The 18355-nt window shown below is 35.9% G+C and overlaps 1 long non-coding RNA gene across 1 annotated transcript; it reads left to right on the top strand.

The window, feature by feature from the left end:
- The first annotated feature begins 386 nt into the window (after window positions 1-386).
- On the top strand, window positions 387-2947 carry LOC142986807 (uncharacterized). The gene is made up of 3 exons (XR_012960428.1): window positions 387-623; window positions 1899-2304; window positions 2602-2947. It is a non-coding gene; the product is annotated as an uncharacterized LOC142986807 (long non-coding RNA).
- The last annotated feature ends 15408 nt before the right edge of the window (window positions 2948-18355 follow it).

Raw genomic sequence — 18355 nt, 5'->3', positions numbered from 1 at the left:
CCGCAACACTCGCATAAACAAATGAATTGTCGATTTTCACTGGCTTTTTCCGGCGTCTGCCTCCATGAATAATTCCATTTATATAATGGCATCGACCGCATCAAATATTTCATTCTGAGTTTTGCATATTTAATAGTGACAAAAACAATGTCCGGGGATATTTTACAGGATATTCGAACCGCTTGTTTCCTTTGCGAATGGCGTTTATTTTCCATAATAAATCTATTATTTGAATGAAAAAGCTTTTAGCGGTCTGTCGCAGTATAACTAACGCAGGCCTTAATTTGTACTCGATGAGTATTTTTATAAAGTCGATTAAATGTAGAAAGCATGGCAGGTAGTATCAACGCTTTTCCATCGGCGAGTGAATGGCGGTGACACGGTGATATTGTGTATAAACAAGCGGATGCTGCCGACAGTTAAATATTGCACTCCACCCATGAAGATCTAATTTTATGAGTGAAATTAGTTATTCACCTGTTGTTGCCATTTATTATAGTGAGCACAATGCGAGCGGCAGCGAAGCGCGCCGGGCCGCGCCCACCATTATTTGCGGATAACTACATCAAAATCGGCTCGCCTGCGCCGCCGCGCCGCACCGCGTCCAGGAAACACAGCACACGGTATTTCTATTGAAAAATTCTTTAACTACTTGTCTCGATGTTCTAGTAGTAACAGGTACCGGTGACTACAGATTGCTATTTGTTTCAGGGAGTTCCGTAGACCATGCGCATGTACTTATAGAGTACAGTTACTGATGAATCATTGACACTCATTGTATTTTTGCACAAAGTTAAAGCTGCATTTACATAAAAATATTGTAATTTACTGATTTTGTACATTGTAATTCAAACTAAACCATCATCGAGGTGTCTACCGTCAATTTCGGGATTCCATAGTTTACAAGCGTGACGGTTATAAAGACACTTGAGACATTATGTCTTCTTCAGTCCGATATTGCTACGTCACGCTAACCAAATTTTACTAACTGCGTAAAGCGTGCTTAATTTGAACATTCAGTGATTGGATAATAGGCAGATAAGTTTTGAAAAAAAGCATCTCACCATCGCATCAATTTAGATTTTCGTTTTAGCTCAGATGGGTAACTTTTTATAATTTTTGAAGTGGTCGATTGGTTTCGTCCATATAATTCGTGGGGTACGTGACCATCATTTTTTTTTATTGTATTGATAGTGCGATAGCGCAACGATCCCGCTGCGTGATGATATTCCATTCAAACAGGTTCACTATTTGAGATCGATTTTGGTCATCATCGTCACGTACTTAATGGTAGTTAGAGCCTTAACACTCGGTGGACACCACATAATGCTACGAACTGCTCAAATATTTCAAAGCGAGTATATTTATTTATTAGGTGTTTCAAATTGGAAATAATTACATGAATAAAAAGTGAGATGCTATTGTCTCAGACAAGTTGTTTCTTTCATTTATCACGTCGTCATATACTTGTAATAATAATCGAAGCACAGTCGATACTCATCCATGACTAATCGATTACAGCGCGCTACTGGGCATCCCGCGCTCCACTCATAAACCATTCTTTAAAAGCTCCACAAACGATAATTAACTTTATTTAATAGCTAATTGAGAAGTTTTTTCTGTGTTTTTTTCTTGTATCATAGTGAATAAGCAATTATGATTGTGTTCTAAAAGTGGAGCTACTTGTTAATTTACAATGAATAATATTTTTAAATTCTGATGAACAAATTGTTTAGTTTTGGGAGACTATAATGTATGTGACAAAAATAAAAAATATGCTTTTTGTATTCTTCATTATTTAAATTTTGTAGCAATAAAAGTTTTCTTTTTGTTATTAGAAGTCGTTTTCAAATATGCTGAAACATAATCCAAACACGGCTTTTTTATTTGTTTTTCAGAAACTAACAACAACAAGCTATCGAGCAATTTTCCATGAAAATCTGATCAGCGCCTCTAACGGGCGTTGTGGAAACTATTTTGGCAGTACATTTTAAATGTCAATTCGATACTCGACATTACCGGCTGTAGAGAATTGCGCTACGAGAAGAAGAGTTTACAATCGTTAAAATTCAAAGGTAGTCAAGACAAAACCTATGAAAAGGAACTACGCTTAAGATGAGTGCGTAAAACAGAGGCACGTAATCGCAGTGGACACTTGACCGACGGCTCGAATACACTCAATAACATGGGCACAATGAGTCTAAATGCCGAACTGTCTCGCTTCGCCACTGTGCGTGACCATTGGCCCGAGACACAAAACGTCTTGATGCTTTGGACTTAAATATTGGAAAACAAAAAATATAGGTACACATATATACATATATATTTATACATATTTTAAAACCAAGATTTAGAGAAATTTCAAAAATATTAATCATATTGTGGTTTTAATCCTTCAGATTTTTATGTAATAATTTAAAATATATAGAAACGCCGGTGATACCGCTTAAAAAAAATAAGAAAATCAAGATTGTGGTCGGATGGTAAAACTCACATTTAAAACCATTGTGGAAATAAATGAAATGATAATTTTTATAAGAATATTTTAACTTAATGGGGTTATTAGTTAACTGGAATAAAATTTTTCTTTTATTGTTGCAGGTTGCAAGAAATTTTGAGTCGCATGTTATTTTAGATAAATAATTTTTGTTAATATAATATAAGGTACCTACTACAATAAACCTAAGAAAGTAGAGCTACACTTACCTGATACAGCAAGTTACAAAGAAACATCTGAATCATGTGCTAAAAATATTCTGTAAAATCAAGTATCAAAAACCCTTGATCACAGTTTGTATATTGGTAGCTGAAGAAAAGTTATTATTTTCTGAACTATGGTCATTAAAATTTTTGATTAACAACGTTTGATCCGTGTCGATAAGATGACGATGCAAGTCCCTCTCATATTGTCCTTTTTCTTCGAGCCGTAACTAAACGTTTTATGTATTTTTTTACATTTCACCGCATAGATATTAAAATATTATGCCCCTAAATATATCAAGAATGCATCTATAGTTCTTTTATTTTATTCGTTTTAATAACATTTTAAATTACAGTTTTTGTGACCAAATATTTCATGGTAAAATATGTTTTATGATGTTGGTGACTGATTAGTATATCTAGGAACGATGAATCGTATAACTTTTGTAGATTGTAATCAATACATTATGTTTTGATAATATTTTTGCTGATTGTGTATTAAATTATCACTAATTTAATAACATTTCATTTGAATCATTTAAAACAGATTTGTCATTACTTTTATTTATGTTCTGACCCAGTGTTACAGGACTGACCGCCACCGCACCAAAGTTTTTTTAATGAATCAGCCAGGTGAGTGCTCTTAACCATCGACTTTTTAACTTTGCTTGATATTAATCAGTGTTAAACAGTTAATATACATAAATTGAAGCAAAGGAATTCGAGTGATGTCGTCATGATATAAACACATTAAGATCGGTCCACATAACGCGTTTGTGCGTTTAGGGCAAACCTCACAATAAGAGCCCCACCTCGGCACGAGCCCGGTATAGAAACTAACCATTCGTCATCCATTATTCACGGCCTAAATTGCACAACTTTAGAGCGCCATTTCTAAATGACATCTAAATCTGTTACTGTATTAACATTGTGAATAAAATTCATACAATCAATCTACATAAATGTCCGTGAGCGTCCGTCCATTAGTCAGCTGGAGCACAAAGGGCACACGCTCGTCTCGTAAATCAGTCACATGTACTCGTATTGAGACTGTTGCCCAAATCGCTCTCAATAACCGAATGTGCGCCACCCGCGCCCGCCTCGCGCCGCCGTCGCTCCGTGCAGTCCGTGCCGGCCGCTCCGCGCTCTACAGAACTTTCCACCCATTAACGACCCCTCGCGATCAACATTTGTCATTACACGGAGGTCATGTCACTTCTACTTCTGACTCTACTTCCATCTTAAACTTGCATAACCATTATACTTAACGAAAACACAACCCCATACTTCAAATAAGTCTGATATATGAAAAGTTTAGATCCTTATTTGTTTCCTATGAATTCAGGCCATAATAGAAATACTTTCATCCATTTTTATTAAAAAAAAATTATGAACTTTAAATGTAGTATTTAATAAACGTGTGACCTCTACGTGCAAGTGACGTGGCGTGACAGCACGGAGCGAGACGACGCGACGCGCGACTCGACGTCCCACGGAGAGCGTGCAACGTACGATTTAATTTGTACATTTCGAGATTAGATAACCTGTATTCGATTTGTTATAATGAAGTGCGTAATTATTCAAAGTGCATACTAAACACACCCTAATCGGTTATTAAGATATTAAATATTAGATGTGTTAGTGTTGGTCGGTCGTCGGCGGCGCGTGGCTCGCCGGGGGGCACAGCGGGAGTGCGCTACCGGGCCCCGGGCCGCGCCGCTCGCGCCGCCCGCGTCACACAGCGGCGGCGCACCGGCCGCGTCGTGCCAACTAATTGTTATGCTCGACCCCCGCCACCTCCTAACACCTTACACCGCTATGACAAATTTAATGTTTGCTAACGCCATCTGACTCACCTGCTACAGTTAATGATATAAAGCACTTCTATGTATTTTCCTTCAAACGAGCTTTACAAGGCATAACCTGTTAAAACGACATTTATTATTTATTCGTCTAACTCTACCTTGTTCCGAAAAGTGTTTACTCTGCTACAACACCAGTTCAACCTTTCGACATAGAGTACGGGGCCACAAGTACAGAATAACCCAGTGAGTAAGTAAGAAGTTATGTAATATCTATATGCATCTAAAACTCACTATTACCACGTCCAAACTAACTCTCTTAATATGAATAAGAAGAGTATTCATAATTACTCCCTGCAATGTCAATAAGAAAGCTGCAATGCAAAAGCTCATTTATTTGTTCTCCCCGACGATTATAAATCGAGAAATGAATAAACATAAATACTATAGTTTAAAGACACATCCTACCCATAAAGCATAATATAATAGATATAGTAAAGTATCGAGTTACATCAAACCGCTTTAAAAAGAGGCTTATCTCGTTATCTGTTAAATATTGTCGCCACATCTCAAGCGGCGAGCGAGCACGCACTGGAGGTGACGAAGCCAACTTTGAAACTCAACGTATTAAAATAACGATGGGAATAAAATAAAAGAGTACTTATTTATGCATAATAATGTTTTCGGGTGAATAAAAATGAGGGGATCCGTACAAATATCTAAATAAAAGAGTGTAACATCATAAAGCGGACGGTCCGGGACGGTCCGGGACGCTAGATGCCGCGGCGTGATTGTGGCTGCGCACCACCGCTGCACCGCTGCACCGCCGCTCCGCCACCACCGGCTATCATTTATATCATTTCATTGCGCCTGTTTACATTTCATTCATAAGCCAGATTGTCCTATCATAAAACCTAACTTTATATTGCCTTTTATAATTTCTTTGAGAAAATATTTGCATTTATTTAAAGTTCCTTCGTAATACTACAAGATTTTTGCGATTTCTTTACAAGCTCTACAACAGGTTTTTTGATGTTATTACTTCAACGGATTTTACAGAGAACGATTAATTTAATTTACATTTCCAATATAAACAAAGTTGTCCAAAAAGTCATAACCTTTTACAGGTAAGTATGAAATTTAACGAGTCCGCACGACAATTAAAATATGAATATAAAACAGAACGTAATATTGTGAACAGCGATCGTATTGATTATTTTTTATTTTAATAAGCCCTTGGCGTGTATGTGTCGCCGAAGCTCGCACGTTGCTCCTTATTTATTGACCTATTAGAGATAACATTAAGATCAAGATGCACGGCCAAGGACCTTTGTTATAAAAATGTCTGCTTCATTATTCTTAAAAAAATTAACGCGAGGATTAATGTGGAATGGACGCAATAAGGACTTATTATGCCATAAACACTTTTAAAAAATGTTATTTAGGTATTAATTACGATCTTTGAGAACGACAAGAACCTGATAATGAACGGCCTAGAGCATCGTTATTATGATATTAATAAAGACCATGTGGAATGCCATGACACTTATTTTTAACTTTTATTACACGAGCTAATTACTACTATATTATCACATAATTTAAGACACACACAAAGAAAGCCTTATAAAACTTTACACTTTTGCATAATGTATGGCGTATCTATATTATTCTCGTCGTAGGCAAACAGATGGCGGCATCCTCTCGTTATAATTTTTCCCAGATTTTTTAATCCACGTAATTTAAATCAATACTCATTATAGCCTTTCAAAGGACCGTCATCACGAATTTTTAACACAGAAACAAAGAACTTGTTTTATAATCTGATTTTTAAAGGCATTTTAAGTTTTATGGGCGTCGTGGCTTGATAAATAATCAGAAATGTCGACACGGTTCCATAACGAAAATCCGTTTTAAATGTGCAGTATATTGAAATAACTTGATCGATAACAATCTATACTTTATATCTGGAAAGGAAAAGGTCGTAGATTCGACACAATACAATCACGAGCAGATGTTTATGTTCCTCTGTTCTAAACTTAGCGCTGCGATTTAGATTTGTTTATTATCCTGCCAAGTGTTGAATAAGTTTTGAAGTTGTTACACGAATCAAGTTTCCGTGGCGAACCATTCGTGACTATTGGATAGCCGTGCGGCGTCGCCGCGAACAACTTATACTAGCGGAAGTTGGCAATAAGCCTGGGACTCTTTAACACCCATTTATGACGCGATATCAATCGCTATAAAAATGTAAATAAGCCATTATGAAGAATTTAGGTACAGTTATCATCGGCAGCATCGTACAGCGGCAGGTTTCGCGAGCTCGGCCCGACATCGCCGCGTCTCGTCCCCGCTGCCTGCGCTGCCTGCGCGCTGACAACTCGTCGTGGGCGGTCTTTAAGTCTCTATTTTATTGACCGACCTCAGTCCCATTGATATAATACAACCTCAATTTATTTACATCGTTATTATAATTTGATATGAAAGTGTTCAAACGTATGGGAAATGCATAACAAGATTCAACACCTGATTTAGATTGATAAGAAACTTTAATGCCGGACAAACCTGTTTGAGGCGAGTTCTCATCTGCACATTATTTAACTAATGAATAGTTTAGAGGGAAGCGTTGAGAAGGAGCCGAGACCTTTACAATCTCGTTCAATGAATTTATCGGCCACAAAACATTGCTATTTATACTTAAATCATTTTCACTTAATTTGTAAATTAATCACTACATACCCACGAGAAGTAATAATTACAATTTATGAACTTGGAATTCACGCAGATACATTAAGGCTATTTTTTATCTAGTCGCCTATTTTTCATTATCATTAACAAAAGGTAATAAATTTTACATATATATCTTAGCATCGTCAATTATATTTACGACATAGTGATAATAGACGTAGCTATGTGAACTCTATCCACACAAAGTTCCTACCTTTTGTGATGAGCTTATAGTAATATCAACAACAATCCGTAAGTAACGCTTTAAAAATAGCTATTTATCTTTTTTTTAAAATACGGCACCGTGAAATAAAAGTAAGAGGTAATAAAAGTAGCGTAATAAATATCCAAGAAAGTTGTTTTAATTTCTTCTTTACACGGAGTAGATTAGGTACCAGGCGCCATCGGCAAAACTTCCTTGTTTTTAATTTTCTTTAAAACATCCACTTTTTTACATTTTATTTTCACTGAATAGGTGGAAAGCTTTCTCACTTCCAAAAAGCTATTTTTCTCGAAGGATGTAAATCGCAATAGCATTTTGAACTTTAAACTCTTTGTCTGAAGCTTTATTATCTGACAACTTAACATTCCTCTTCTACTTTTTAATTGCTAAGTAGAAGGCTAACTTTATCGACTACTTCAATTGTTTTTAGGAATTCTTACCCCTAATTCATCCAGACGGTATTTAGAGAGCCTTTATCTGAAACAATTCCCTTTATGTCGATGCAATAACAATGTTGTTCATTGAGATAACAAGCGTATTATGATAATTGCAAAATAGACATTGACAATGAATCATTGGTGGATCGGTTTTCGAGTGTAGACAATGTTGGGGTATCATGTGGCTACATTCTCGATCATGGGAAAATGACCGATGGTCGGACAATCGCGCGCGCGGGTCGAGCGCACCGCGGGCACACCTTATCACCGCGCGGCCCATTGTGCTCACTGCCGGCTTATTCCTGACATTCGCAATATTCCATGCCGTTCGACAAATACTCGCCAGATTACAGTAGTATGATTAGAATGTTTAGTACCGACCATATTCATTCGTCCCGTGCCGCGGTGCCGAGATCTCATAGAAGTTCCAGTAATACTGCCGACTCATAACTTTGTCGTTTTAACAAAATGAATAAAACTATCGAGACGAGCGAGCCCCATTCTTTATCGCGTGGAATTATGACACAAAAAATAAATAATATGAATGATTACAGTCGAGATTCTCAGGACCCCTTTGTGGGTATGCCATAAAAACTGATCCTGTTATAGTTTGCGATAGCAATTAAGTTGTAAAACTTAGTGGTCTCTACTGTCTTAATGAAATATTCCACTTTGATTATTAATGTCGGCCATTTATTGGTCTGCAATATAATGCGGATAAAATAAATATTATGCTAAGTCATAATTTTTATTGCGTACCGAACGATATCAAATTCCAATTTAATGTTATCGAAAGACAAAGGAAACGGTGCTTTATAAAATTAAATAAAGGATAACTTGTATAACATTAAGTGATTAGGGTCGTGGGCGAATGTTCAGTTCCGTGATTCACATAAACCATCATCTTAATATTACACCAACTTCGGGATTTTAAATCTGCAAATAATTTTGGTGCAGTGTTTTTTTTAATATTAGGTAAGTACCTATTTTATTTAGTGCAACACCAATTCCTTAATTGCTAATTATTCTAATACATCAGCACTCGTGTATCATAACAGGATGTAGGTATATTTTCTCATATTTATATTTACTGCAGGTACCTATGTCCGAAGCTCAAACTGGAATCTCAAATTAAGTATCGTAAACATATAATCGGGGGTATAATGAATTCCGTAGACAGTCCAATTTATACATAAAAAAAACACTATCATAAAATAATCATAAGCATTAATTAATGAACAGACTTAAACAAAATGTCCATCGGCAAAATGGCGCGAGGGTGGTCCAATTAGCAATTATTTAGAAATAAAATGTAGTAGTAAGGACAATTCAGTTTGAATTATTGAAAGGTAACGTAATATTAATAAATTTTCCAAGAGAACGCGGCCGAGTATGTATAATGTATGACGAAGGAACATGACATGTCTCTCGGCTAATTAATGTAAGCACTGCGCAGGAGTTAATTAATTGTCGGCTACCCATGTAGCGCGCATGAAACATTTATAAAATTCATAACAGAGCTAATTATGAAACATGGCCGCGCCTGCGCTTTGCGCCACCCGCGGGGAATCGCCCGCGCGCCGATCTCCACTTTAGTAAAAACTAACTATTCTCCACTGACTTTTCTTGTTTATTAAATTACTGTTGTACATAGTCTATAGATATTCTCACCACGATCATAAATTGACTTTGTACTTGGATTAAATATTGAAATGTTTACAAAAACTATACTGCAGAATGTAAGAGTACAACGGATTTTTTACCTGTTGCACGAGAACATTGACATATTATTTTCTCACGAAAATCATTGTTACTTTTTTCAAAGAGTTCAATTTAAATATTGCTGTTTAAATATTTGCCTTACTGAGATATTTACTACTCGACTACTGTCTGATAGAGATTTATAATTAAAGTTCCAACATAACTGAAAGTTTTTAATTATTTAAGTATGCTCCGTCCTTTGTTCATTCATACACTAAAGCCTGTTCCCGCTCTACTCGCACCCATATCTAAGTAGTAAACGTTTTTGTAACACCTTGCAACTCAGAGATAAAAACACACTAAATTGAATGCATAAACGTCCGTGAAAGTAAAACGATAGTAAGATATCTCGGCCCCGGTGCTCCGGCCGGGACATAACGCAGCCGAAACCATAAAATTTCCTTGTTGTAAAACAAGTAGTTACAAGCCATCTGCAACTTTGGCACGTATATGGCGGTCGTTTAATATTAATCAGCGAATTAGTATGACTAAACTAACGAAATCAATTAACTCATTTTTTTGTGTGAAACAGGTTTTGTTCAAAGTCGTTCCAGGATTTCGCTGTGACAACCGAGTTCCGCTGTCACTGATAAAACAATACAACGTCGTGTCGTGTAAATATTTAATTCATTCTTTAAATGTCATTACAATATTTAAACGTACTTACATGTGTACACTGTACATAAGAGGTCGAACACAGTGTTCACTCGTATTTAACGTCTTCTTCGATCGAACTGCTTTTAACTCATTGGACAAGACGCTATAAAAATTCATCACCCTAAATGGCGTTCATGAAGTATGAGTTCCTGTAATCACCCGCCCACGTAAGGACGACGACCGATGCTTTTTCCAAATCTGACATAAATCTCGACCACCAAGAAATAAAAGGGTTCTTTTAATGTTTTCATAAAAATCATAATCAGTTATATTGTTAGTTTGACGACGTCGGCAGAACAAAAAAAAATAGTTAAAACGCTCTACAATGTACACTGTACTTTAATATATCGAACTGGTTGTAGAATAACAAAGAATTCAGTGACATAATTATAAAATTTCAAGACTGACATACGGCCTTGATATCATACGGAATCAAATAGTTCTTTGCGTATACTCTCATTAATTTTCAGTATAAATATTATCGACAACCTGTAACATGTTTCATTCATTATTTTCCTTCATTTCTTACTATTTTCATGGATAGATTAGAAGGGGCAAACTTAGGTCAACTGCCTTAGGCTTCTATAAACAGGTAACTGGTATCATTCGTAGGGGTAGTTTGTCCATAACACTGCAAGTGATAATGAGACAACTAGTCGAACTGGAAGACAGGCTACACTTGGACAGGCCTCCACCAGGATGGTGAGGCAACATTGTTTCAAGCTTACGATGCAAATTACTCGCTCCAATGAGCGAAAAAATGAAGTTCATACTTGTTTATTCTTTTTAATCTTATCATTAGTGAGTATATATTATGTGGCTACTTGCATAAGTAGATATAATTATTTATTTTTCTAATTTTTGTGTCTTTCAATTCTCGAAAAACTTTGAAGAAGAATCTTTTTTTTTTAATCTATTTCAGGTGAAGAAGTTAGTGCACTGAATGCTAGTTCAAAATGATCAAAACACCAAATTTCCAATAAAGAAAATCCAAATGCAAGTATTTGTTGTCAACACGTAGGTAATACATTCAATCGTTACATGTTTATTCAAATTGAGGTTATTTCTTAAACTGTGGTACTCAACAGCAGTAAGGCAGAGATTTACATGGACGTGAAGGAATGGCGGATTCCTACAGGCGGGTAAACAAAACCGAATCACGTCACAAGTAACGGACCTTTTCATATTACGGTTATTCTGCTTTTCGATGAAATTTGGAAATTTAGAAACCGTAACAATAGCAAAAAGTACCCGCGTGCCGGGTCGCTCCTACCGTTTGTACAAACATCACGTGCTTGACTCAACACCTTTTTGTTTAAAGCTACGCCACTAAATAATTTAACGCATCTTGATTTTTTACTACAAAATCTTATAAGATTTTTACAGTTTCTTTTAATTTGATATTTGTATCAAACTTTTGGGATTCTCATCTTCAACCATCTTCATTATTGGTAAATCACAGTACAGCGTTCTGCCAAGTACTGTGAGTAAGTAAGTATTACAATTTTATTATGTGCTGTGATTACAATCTATTTGAATTTTTGGTAGAGTCTGATTGTTGACATCCTTTTTTTATCATTAATTCATTTCTTGATTAGGTTTGTACTTAATAATATATATTTCTGGCATAAGAACCAAAGCATATTTTAGATGTTACGGGATAAAGTCAACTAGTAACTGTAACTCATCTTCACCTCCCTTAAAAAAGGCTTACCTTGGCTATACTCAGCCTGGCAATAAAACAGATATTAAATAATCATCAATACACCTAATTATGCAAGTTTAAATCGTATTATTATATTTTATACAAACACTTAAACTAGTTGTGGGTATTTTTAGAATAGAACATAATTGTTCAATATACGACTCTATCAGTGAGCCGACACCTCGCGCCGTAGTGCTATCGTTTTAATTTTTATTCAACTAGCAAGTGCGAGTTAAAGCACACGATTATTTAAAAACGCGATAACGTTTACCCGACACTTAGCCGCACAAGTTATTGTGCACTTAACCGAAATAACAGACGCTTACTCAATAAAAAGATGCGGCGGGAGCGTGCAAATTCAAAAGTTTATCTTAGCTACAATACCGACAAGGACGGCGCACTTCCCACCTCTTCGGCGAGCCATGAGTTTTGCATAGTGGCCAGTGGACACCTTACATCAAAACAAGTGAGGTCGTAGGAGAGGTGGGGGCGAGCGGCGCGGGGCGCGGGGGCGTGGGGCGGGCCGGGGGCGTGCAGTGCAGCCTGCAGCGTGCAACCCGCCGCCCGCGCCTGACCTCCCGCACCACGACCCTGCACTCTCTACTGCCACTACATTGCACTTTTGATGACACCCAACGACACACACTATTACTCATACTTATTACATTTCTTTATGTCCTGCATTCACAGTAACTTATCTTAAAATACTCTATTACAAATTACAAAAACCTCGATAACTGAGTCTACGCTAATTTTCAACTTCACAACGAGTTAGTCAAACAAACATCGTTTTGAATAAAATATTGAGTTGCGATTACTGAAAACATGTGCAGCCCAAACAAACGGCGAACGTTTTGTTATGGTACCAGTCGCGCCATCTATCGGCTGATAGCGGAACCCTGGGTCTTTCACTGAGCTTACAAGACAAGTAAGATACGAATGTTATGACTCTACTAAACGCTTGAATTATGTAAATTATAATAATATGACTTGAAGTTTTATGCGCACACCCCATATAATTTTATTTTATAGTTTTTTAATTTTACATTCAAGCTTGTTAAACTAATACCTATTTATCTTTATATGCGCACGTTTATTTTATTGTTTCGCTAGTTTTATGTTTGAAGAGACTATTAAAACAATTACATCTAATTTGTTATAAATAATAGGAGAGCGATATTTATTATAATGTGATGTGAGCAGTTTGTTTACAACTATGACGCTGCACATTACAATTTGTAATTGTAACATCCGCGGATACAGGCGTCATTTACATGCAAATACATCGACATTATTACTAAAATGAACATCCTGTCGAGCCGCGATCGATTTGCATATTTTTTAATAATATCAGGAAAAAATAACAAAAGCGGCATTATTAAACGGACGACAGACAATTGTTAGGATTTCCGGAGCACAAGTAAATTATTCATAAAATTTAATCAGCGCGGTCATAATCTACGGCGCGATGATAATTATATGTCATTATGAATACAATGAATTTATGTCCATTATTATACAGGTCACGAGAGAATCACCTGTTTGACTCACTTTTCGGCTAGTTATGGAATCACAGTAATATTCTAAACAGGAAAGTGGGGATAGTTTGTATGTAAAGCATGACTCAAAAACTGTTTGTACCATTGAAATTGAACCTTTGGTAGGAATATTTATAAATGCCATCAAAAACATTCTGTAAAAACCTCAAGTCTCGCCGTAAAAAGTTGTGAGATCTATATAATACCAAGTCGATTAATCTATTTAGTCTCTACTTAAAGGACCTTCTGTCTTAAGTTATTACGTATGTTATTATCAAGCCAATTTAAAAAAAATACCTCTAAAACAAATAGACCGACCTGGCCATCGCATGATTTGATTATTAGTATGTATCACACTACACAGCACGACGAGAAGTTAATGCTCCTGAAATGTTAATGGCGAATTTGTGTTTTCTTGCGATGACCAAGTCGATCTATTTTTTCTAAAGGTATTTTTTTTTAATTGGCATGATAATAACATACGTAATAACTTAAGACAGAAGGTCCTTTAAGTAGAGACTAAATAGATTAATCGACTTGGTATTATATAGATCTCACAACTTTTTACGGCGAGACTTGAGGTTTTTACAGAATGTTTTTGATGGCATCTCACTTCTTTTTGTAGAGCGAACATAAGTCCAATTTGTATGAAAAGACGTTTTTTTTCATAATTCAACATATTTTCCTATGGGAATGTTGTTCAGTTTCATGGGCTAAACACCCTTACCCACTCTATACCCCCTCCCGTTATGCCTCATATAGTAGGCACCTATTTACACCTATTTATTTTATTTTCTACAGTAATAATAATTTATTAACTGCAAATGTAACCTTGTAATCTTATACATTTATATGGGATTACAAAGTTATTGTTGCAGTTGGTGTATTTAGAAAATTGGACCGAAATTAGAAAATTTTAAATTTTTCCCATGATTAAAACACTAAACCCTATTTGTATTCTAAATTTTAAGCTTCTAAGTCTGCTAGAAGTACCTTAGACTTTTGATGATCGGTGAGTCAGTGAGTCAGTGAATCAGTGAGTGACAAAATTCAAAATTTTAACAAGTTGTCATTCTTAAACTACTGGTTCAAATTGACTGAAATTTTAAATATACCGTGTTTATACAATGACTGATTAGTTACTGAAAATCCAGGCTTCTTGTTCTATCCACAACGAAATTATAGGGGTGTCAAAAAAGGCCCGAATTGCTTCGAGAAAAGGATGTTACGGCCGTGCCGCTTTTTTTTTGCTCGACTTGCGGGGGCACTTCCGTGCCCCCAGATTGTGGGAAAATACTGAATTTCTGATACATTATGTGATTCACTTCAGACGAGTTACGAGAGACTATAAGGACATTTTGTTTCTTGTGTAGAATTATATCTGTGGATCGTAATGCGATTGATAACTTAACGTCCATATAAGCTGCTTCCTCTATATTAGTGCATGTTCAGTTAATGTAGTAAGTTAATGCTCAGCTCTGTGGGTGGCTTGTGCTAATTAAAATCAACTAAGCAATAGCCAAGTCAATGACAAAAAACATTGCTCAAGAATATTTATTTATACATCATTAGAATTGTACTATAAAGTTGAGGAGTGCCTAGTTTTATTCTTACTCGTGAATTAATAAGTCTTATTAGTATTTGTTATTTAGGTTTTATTGATAGGTATTCGGGTTAGACGTTACATATTGGTTTAATCTTAATATCTCTCTATCTATTAATAATATCGTTTCTTTGTTCTGTATGTTGCTTACCAATTTTAGTGTTACTATGAATGATCGTAATACAAAATCGAATAATCCACTTTACAATTAGAAGCAGAGGGCCGAAAGAATCTAGGTTCTAGTTTTTAGATATATTTTTTCACTGACTCTACATTTGGAACTAGCGACTGTTACTATAACTTTGACTTTCACAAATGACAGTATGCAACATAAACAAATAAACAATTTCATTTAGTTCCAAGGACAAAAACTGTCCTAAAGAAACTATTTAGAAATCATCATCAAAATAATATATAGAAAAGCCAAAATTCAAAAATATTTTGGTTCTACAGTTTTTACCAAATACCTGAAGTCTTTGAACACGTTTAATCTATTACATTCATTGTTCAAGTAGTGAGAATCCTTAAAAGTTTTTACTGGAGGACTAACCTTAGGTTACTAATACTATCTAAGTACTCGCCGGTGTCAATTGTTTCAGTTGAAACTGTCTGTAATCGGGCTTTCAAAATAGAAAGATAACTACTTAAAGTACGTCTCAGCTACAATTGCATATTTTTTCCACACGTAGCTGTTCATACATTAAAGGTTTGACAGCAGATAGTCATTTTATAATATTTTTGTGGAGAGGTCAAAAAACCTACACTTTAGATTGGTGTTTCCTTAGATTTCTTTTTTGTTTAAAATCTCCTTTTCATAATTTCAAGTTTTATTCTACAATACTCTGTTGCTCCTCTTTTGTTTTCTCACTCATTGCCATTTCCTATTCATTCTCCATTAGTAATACATCCCGATTGCTCTGCCTTTTTATCCCACATTTATGTTAATTATCACTATAATAGTGTCTAGGTAATAACTAATTATAATATAGAAACATCACATTTCATCATGAAATTAGCATGGTGTTCAATTCTAAATTAGGTTAGACGAACTCTACCTTTACTTTATTATTATATTTGTCGTTTGGTCAGTGGTCAACCTAGTGTCAAAGTTGTTCAAGCCGCCCAAGAGGCCTTTGACGTGGCTTTACGACTGTTATCTTAGTAGACAACAACCGGGATCGACTTTTAACGTGCCCTCCGAAGCACTGAGACGCCCAGTTCAAATACCACTATGCGGTCACCCATCTATGGAATGACCGCGCCAATGGTTGCTTAACCCACAGATCGATTACCGACCGGTGAGCGCAACTGGCTATGGGCGCCTCCAAACCGCTACCTTTACCTACTGAATTTCGCTTTGGGTAACTCCTCATTGTAAGTTATTAGTTGCTTTACCTATATCTATTAGCAAAATCATATCCTATCATATTAAAATTGGATTTTAGTTTAGGTTTGTACTTCGTGCCGCTTACAGCCTGTTTTCGAACGCATTACCATCATTTGTCTACCTGATTTCACCAACGCAATTATCTACTTTCTTTACTGATATTAAATTTCTTAAAACGTTCGTACAGAACCATCAAAATTCGAATTCCGCCCGTTTTTTTACATACCATTACGCATACATAAACTTAGTCTCAATAAATATTCCTACTTATTACTAAATAAAACTGCCACAAAAAAATAACACCAAACTCATGTCGTCCATGTAAATGACACTCAACCGTGAAGCATTATCTGCTCGACGATTAATTTAAAGCCTTGTGACCATTCTACAATTATTTACAAAGTGTGTAGCTAGAATAATATGTAAGTAGATGATATCGTCAGTCGTCACCTGAACGGAAGCGAGACGGTGCGAGTAACACAAAAACCACATTAGTACCCCAATTATAATTACATTGTTATTTATGCACGTTGATCTATCAAAGTTTACAAACAAGGGACTATCTGTAGTATCGCGTATGTTGGCCAACTGATAAACTATGACAGTAACACTTTACTAATTCATAGGTTGGTGACCTTTTTTTTCAGATTATTGGGGTTTGTTTCCTGATTAACCAGCTGTTATATGATAATATGTATCTGCATACAAATTAATTTACACCTTATTATAGAGAATCTTCTACTCGTTTTCAGGTTTAGCTATCTCTTCTTTTGAGCGTTGCTTCTAGTTCTGCGTTAGTAGTTACTAATTTAAGGAATAAACATTTCGGCATTTGCAGAAAACGTGGTTACAATGTAAGTATAACTCATTTTTTTGCGAAAATATGCGAAGATTTCCCAATTTAGAAAAGCATTTTTTCTTTATTACTAATTTATTTTTGACATTAGCGGTACTAGGCTTTGACTGATTGCAGTTGTAACGTATAGATATGGACTCTACTCAGTCATATTTAGAGTGATAAATTTGCTCAGCAACTTTAGCCACAACAGAAAGAGAAAATAAAAAGATACAAAATAGGTAGATTAAATCTATTTTAAACTAGTTATGTCTGCAATGATATAAGAATTCTCTGAAGTCCGTATTAAAAATTACATAGTGTAAGATGTTATTGGTCTGGTAACGAAAGAACTAGATAAGCACACCTCGACCAGATGCTTCAACGCCAAATTATTTCTTGAACAGTAAATCTTATTTGAAATAAAGTATTCGTGTATTATAAACACCCGAGTCTGAATAAACATACATGCAGGTAAATCAGAATGGTAAATGACTAAGTGTAATATAAATATCAGAAATAGTAAAACTAGCAACATGCGCTCGAATCAAACAATCTTTCAGCCGCTTCCACAAAGCTTAGCATTTTAAAATGAATCCGGTAAAGATCGTAAAATATTCGATAAACAGGGCGTGTATGTTTGCTTTCGCCGAGTTTAACATTGCTATTAAACAGTCGTGAAATGGACAGAAATAATCGGGTCGATCCGTTATATCGCATCATTCGTATGACGCTGGCGTCTGCAGACGCAGCAAGCCCATTGCTATGCTGGCGCGGTGTGCTCCCTCACGCACTCCTACTTTACTTCATTTCTCAAACTTATATGTAAATAGCATCATGACGGACCCGTCCGTACGATATATTTGCTTTAATTCACTCAACGGGATGCATTGTACGATCAGTTCGACCTTCTAGGAAAATATTGTGTAAGGTAGGCATGCGTCATTAAGCTTCAGTAGTACACGTGAGGCGGCGTCGGCGGC

Source organism: Anticarsia gemmatalis, chromosome 3 (genome assembly GCF_050436995.1).
Source record: "Anticarsia gemmatalis isolate Benzon Research Colony breed Stoneville strain chromosome 3, ilAntGemm2 primary, whole genome shotgun sequence".
Classification (NCBI taxonomy): Eukaryota; Metazoa; Arthropoda; class Insecta; order Lepidoptera; family Erebidae; genus Anticarsia; species Anticarsia gemmatalis.
This window is presented reverse-complemented; position numbering and strand designations above follow the sequence as displayed.